Source organism: Leucopleurus acutus, assembly GCF_964270905.1.
Source record: "Leucopleurus acutus genome assembly, chromosome: 3".
Lineage (NCBI taxonomy): Eukaryota > Metazoa > Chordata > Mammalia > Artiodactyla > Delphinidae > Leucopleurus > Leucopleurus acutus.
This window is the reverse complement of record NC_139145.1, coordinates 50,616,100-50,622,099: the sequence shown is the minus strand read 5'-3', so window position 1 is coordinate 50,622,099 and position 6,000 is coordinate 50,616,100.

The window sequence follows — 6,000 nt, the reverse complement described above, 5'->3', positions numbered from 1 at the left end:
ATATCCACAGAGAGAAGGCTGTGTAAAGACCGAGGCAGAGATTGGAATGATGCTACCATAAGCCAAGGAGTGCCAGAAGCTACCAGACGCTGGAAGAGGCAAGGAAGGATTCTCCTCTAGAGCCTTTGGAAGGAACATGCCCCAAATGTCGCTTTGATTTTGGACTTCTGGCCTTAGGAGTTGTGAGAAAATAAATTCCTGTTGTTTCAAGCCTCTAGTTTGTGGTACTTTGTTACAGCAGCCCTAGGAAATGAATACAGGGATGTCTATAAGCATGTTATCTGCCACACAGTGGCCACTCAGTAGAGGGAACCCCCATGACGGCTCCAGGTGGTGTTAGTGCCTCTCCTTCCTGCCTCCCAGCCCTGAATGCCTCCCTCCCCTTGGGCACGGGCTCTGCCACTGCCAGGCCTGACCAGCATGTGCCAGCCAGGCTGACCAGGAGGGCAGAAGCAGGACTAGACGTGTGGGGGCAGATGTCAGTCTCACCAGGGCTGGCTGACGTCAGGCCCAGAAAAGACCAGTTGCCCCACAGCACAGAGGTCACAGGTGGGCAGGGTCCCCCAGTGGCCACTGAATTCTAGACTCTATGCTCCATGGGGGCAGGAGACAAATCCACTTGGTACGTTCAGCACCCGGCACAGGGCCTGACATTTAGTAGCCCTTACTATGTGCCAGTCCTTACTTTAATCCCTCGCAGCAACCTTGTCAGGTGCCATCATTGCCCCCATTTTACAGCTGAGGAAACTGAGGCACAGGGAGTTTTTTTTTTTTCAAACTCTTTAATTGTTTTTTGAATTTTATTTTATTTATATTTTTATACAGCAGGTTCTTATTACTTATCTATTTTATACATATTAGTGTATATATGTCAATCCCAATCTCCCAATTCATCCCAACACCACCACCCCCTGTCACTTTCTCCCCTTGGTATCCATACGTTTGTTCTCTACATCTGTGTCTCTATTTCTGCCCTGCAAACCGGTTCATCTGTACCATTTTTCTAGGTTCCACATATATGCATTAATATACGATATTTGTTCTTCTCTTTCTGACTTACTTCACTCTGTATGACAGCCTCTAGATCCACCCACGTCTCTACAAATGACCCAATTTCGTTCCTTTTTATGGCTGAGTAATATTCCATCGTATGTATGTACCACATCTTCTTTATCCATTCGTCTGCCGATGGGCATTTAGGTTGCCTCTATGACCTGGCTATTGTAAATAGTGCTGCAGTGAACATTGGGGTGCATGTGTCTTTTTGAATTATGGTTTTCTCTGGGTATATGCCCAGTAGTGGGACTGCCGGGTCACATGGTAATTTTATTTTTAGTTTTCTAAGGAACCTCCATACTGTTCTCCATAGTGGCTGTATCAATTTACATTCCCACCAACAGGAGGCACAGGGAGTTTACATGAGTTGCTCAAAGTCACACTGTTGGTAGGTAGCAAATCCAAGGGATCTGGACGGTGAGCCCAGGCTCTTATCTGATCATTATCAATGTTTACTGAAGTAATGTAAGGCTAAAACCAGACTGCAACCCATGATGAATTCACACATGTCCTCTGAATGCCCAATTCCCCACCCTTAAGAGATCTTACTAGACCCCGCAAGTGAGAGCAAGTGTCACCAGCAGGGTACTCTACCCACAGTGGCCCAGGAATGTGTCTGGTACAAGTTCTAATTGAAGTTAGCTGTCACTTTAATCAACCCCACCCATGATCTCACAGACCTGCCCTCTGGAGCCCACCCTGACAGCCCATCCCTCGGAGACTGAAAAACCCCTTTGGCCGAAAACAGATCCGGTGGGTTATAGGGACCTGATTATTGATAAACCAGCAAGCATGGCTTTTGCCCTCCCATACCCTCACCGAAGGCGACTCCCAGAGCTGGTGTGTCAGCTGCAGGAATTGGGAGGCTGTCACTCTAGGGTATATAATTAACCCCACGCAGCTTCTCTCCTCTCTCTCTCTGCACTTCTGTTTGTTGATCAGCTTTGGTTTTTGCCGTCAACTGTTCTCTCTGCCTTCAATTCACATTCCCCAAGAGGATCTACTTGGTGCAGTTAATTTTCCCACCAGGCTACCTCAAAGGCTGATGAATCAGCCTATAGACTGGGTCCCCACCCATGGTCCATTCGGCTACAACCAGGGAGGTAGGGGTCACGTGGGACCAACACGACTGCTTCTGCGAAGGAGGCTGTGGGAGTGGCAGGCAGGCTGAGGCTGGCTTGGACAAGGTGCTACCTGTTGGTTGTGCCCTCAACTGTCTCCTTCGTGCCTCAGCTCCCTTTATAAACTGCAGAGCCCAGCTCCCTCTCATAGACTGCCCCCAACTCCAAGAGGGACCTCTGAACTGACCCACAGACTAGAGCCAGGATGTTAATTTGGGGCAAACCCACCACTCTTTCCTTTCCAACCGTGGCAGAAATTACCAATGGATCATAGCATTACCTGTCCGCTGAGCTGAGCACTGAATCAGACAGACTCAGAATCAACAGTGCTCTCTCCAGGAAGTCATTGCCAAGCGATTCCAGCTGACATGAAAGAACTAGACAGGATGGGAAGATCTCTAGAGTTGCTTTGGGCGCTGGCGTGGCCTGCGTCTGAGTCAGCAGTCCTGCCTAAGCAGAACACGCAGCCCGGGAGGTGTGTGAAATCAGTGATCAGGGGTCCCAGGTGAGATATGCTAATTACTGATAACCCTCAGGATATTGGCGTCAGCCAGGCTTGCGAGGGGATGCCCAGGTCAAGGACAGGCAGGGGGTGAGACTCTGACTCACTGGCTCTGGGTCTGAATTTCTTCATCACCTGATCTCCTTTAGTCTCTGTCTCCCTGTGAGTCAAACAGACATCATCTGCCGTATCACACAGGTGCTCCTCAGCCAGCTCACTGAGACCTGCCCAGTGCTTTGAGAAGATGCCAAAGCATCCACCCTGGGCAGCGGGGGGAGGGGAAAGTGGGCTGCCCCAAAGGCACAGGGACTGTCTGAGGAGGCACCCACCTTCTGTCTGGGGAGCACTCACTGTGTCAGATGGGGACCATGATGCTTCGGGAAATTGCAGGACTTCTCAGAGCCTTAATATGTTCATGTCGTCTGTGCATGAATAAGAGCAGGACAGAGTGTGCAGGCGTTCCTCAAATTACTGGACTTATTTTCACAGCTGGACTACATAGGAGTTAAAAAAAATTCATCCACCTGTGGAAGGAGGCAGATAACAGAAATGAGGGAAGGGGGCTGGATATAAAGGAGAGTGGGTCACGGTTTAAATGATCCTGAATGAAGAGCTAAGTTAGGGCGAGCACCCTCAGCTCCTGCAAATTTTTCCACTCAAGAGCACAGGCAGGCCCAGGGCTACCAGATTTTCCAATTTCTCAACAGAAGTCAAAAATCCAGATTTTGATGTGAATTACTTTTACTTTTAAATTGTGGCAACTCATTCAGAAAATGCATTTTCACTTGCAGCGTTTGATTTGTATGTGTGTTTAATAACCCTGGAGGAAGAATCCCAGGTTTCTCCCTCCAGTGTTTTCCACAAGCTTCCTTCACAATGAGGGCTGAAGACGTCAGCTCTGAGAAACCAAACTGTGGATTCTCGCACCCTTTGGCCAGAGCTCTGAGCTGTGCCAGGCTTTGGGGCTGCCACGTCACTGTGTTTCGATGCCCGTGAGGACCAGAGAGGCTTTCCCAGAGCCTTGCCCTACTGGGTGCTCACACTATCCAGTGCCACCTGCTTCATCACCATAGAAACCAGGCAGTTCCTGACCAGCCTAGGGCATGGCTTCCCTTCTTGGTCTTTTTGGAGTCCTGAGTGACTAGCCAGGATGCCCACACATACGCTTGTGGCAGTGGCTCCAGGAAGTGGCCTGGAAGAGGGTGACGTGGGGCCAGCACAGGGAGTGCTGGTCAATTCAAACAGTTCATAGCATCTTCAATAAATTGGAGTATGAGCCTAGTGCACAGAGCAGGCCGACGAGTGTGGCTCTGGACAGGGCACTGTGGAACTAGCTTGGACCCACTGTGGAACCCAGTGCAGGAAACCTGCTTTAGAGAGACTGCCCAGTGCAGGGCTGGGCGAGCTGGGCTGGGGACCAGGTACCAGACACACCTCCAGGATGGGCAGGCCCTTCCAGAAAGCCCGTACCTGAAGGCATCAGAGGGTCTCAGGAGAGTCTGGTGGCAGGTAAACATACAGCATCAGGCAGCCGATGAGAAGCTTGCGACCACGGGGGCGCCTCAGGGAGGCCTGGTCCTGGGAAGCTGGAGCGCTGGGTTGACCCTGGTCATGGTAGGGCCCGAGTTACAGCCAGAGCTGTGTCCCTTCCCAGGCCAGTCAGGGCTGTGGCCAGTGCACAGGGCAGGGTAGGGGTGGGGGAAGGGCACGAAGGGAGTGACACCTGCACCTGGTGAGGCAGCAGACATGTTAAAACACCCCATCCCTCGACTGCCTTCTCTCCATGATGAGTCATGGCTGTGTCATCCCTTCCTTCCATCTTGTTCTTAACGTCATCTTTAAAAATTAATTGAAGTGGAGGCACTTTTGGAGAATGTGCCCAGGGGAATGGCCCAGTGACACGTGGTGTGTGAGGATGGGAGGGCCGTGAGGGCTGAAGCGCTGAGCAAGTTCTTACACAAAGCTATGGGAGCATAAATTCCATCTCTGTCCATTATGAGCTGTGTGACCTCGGGGAAGCCACCTGCCTCTCGGAGCCCCCATTTCCTCATCTGCAGAGTGGAAGAATAATAGTAACTGCCTCGTAGAGCTGTGAGGATTAACTTGATAAAGTGTGTGGAAAGCTTTGCCCCTGGCACCCAGTAGTCATTCAAGTACCTACTGTCATTCGAGGTAGGAAAGAAAATCCAGAATTTTATCACTGGAAAGGAACAATCAGTTAGTTTACATGTGGGGAGATAGAGGCCCAAAGAAGCAAAGGGTTCCACTGCGAGTCCAGGATGAGCCAAACCCAGAGCCCAGGTCCTCTGCCAAGTTCAGCCCCTCCCAACACACCCCATCTGGGGAACAAGCCAAACCCAGAAATGATGACTCCCAGAAAACCCCACTCTTTCTGGCACCCAGAGGAAAGCCTCTGCATTACACGCAGCTGGCAGCCAAGTAGCTATTCAGAACCCCCAGTGCCGGCACAGCCCTGGCACTAAGGATGCACATCCAAGAATCGACAGGGGCCCCCCATTTTCTCCCAGCCTCCTAATACAGAGCCTCCAAACACTGGCTCTCCCAGTGAACTCACTCAAGTTCACCCAAGGAACTGTGGCAGAGCCAGGCGGGAACCCAGGCCTGGCAGCTCGCTGCCCCATGCTCTACCTCTCTGTACAGGACACAGGACACCTTTTTCCCGCCGCACCATGTTTATTCTCAGGATTGGTTCAGGGTCATTCTTATAACAATTATGAGAACAACCAATAACACTGTGCCCTTACTGTTTCCAAGGGCTGTGCTAAGTGAGGGTTTTTTGTTTGGGGGGTTTTAAAAAAATATTTATTTATTTATTTTGTTGTGCCCGGTCTTAGTTGCAGCGTGCAGGATCTTTTAGTTGCAGCATGCGGGATCTAGTTCCCCAACCAGGGATTGAACCCGGGCCCCCTGCATTGGGAGCGCGTAGTGTTAGCCACTGGACCACCAGGGAAGTCCCGTGAGGGTTTTTCTTTTTTTTTTATTGACAATACTTTAAAAGGTAAGGCCATAACATTATTATTTCCATTTTACAGATGGGGAAACTGAGGCCAAGTGAGGTCAGACCAACCTCCCCCAGCCAATGAGTGAAGAAAACAGAGTTTGAACTCAGGGGCACCTGTTCCCTCTTCACCACATCTCCACACCCTCCAGGCATGGCAACCCTTTCCTTTCCTGGTTGGGCCCTTGCTGTCCCGCTCTGTGGCCTTGACAGGGTCTTCACCTCCACCAGAGGTCTGTTCAGGACTTTGAAGAGTAAAGAGAGGAAAAGTGGGCACAGGCTGTTCTGGTGGCCCCTGCATC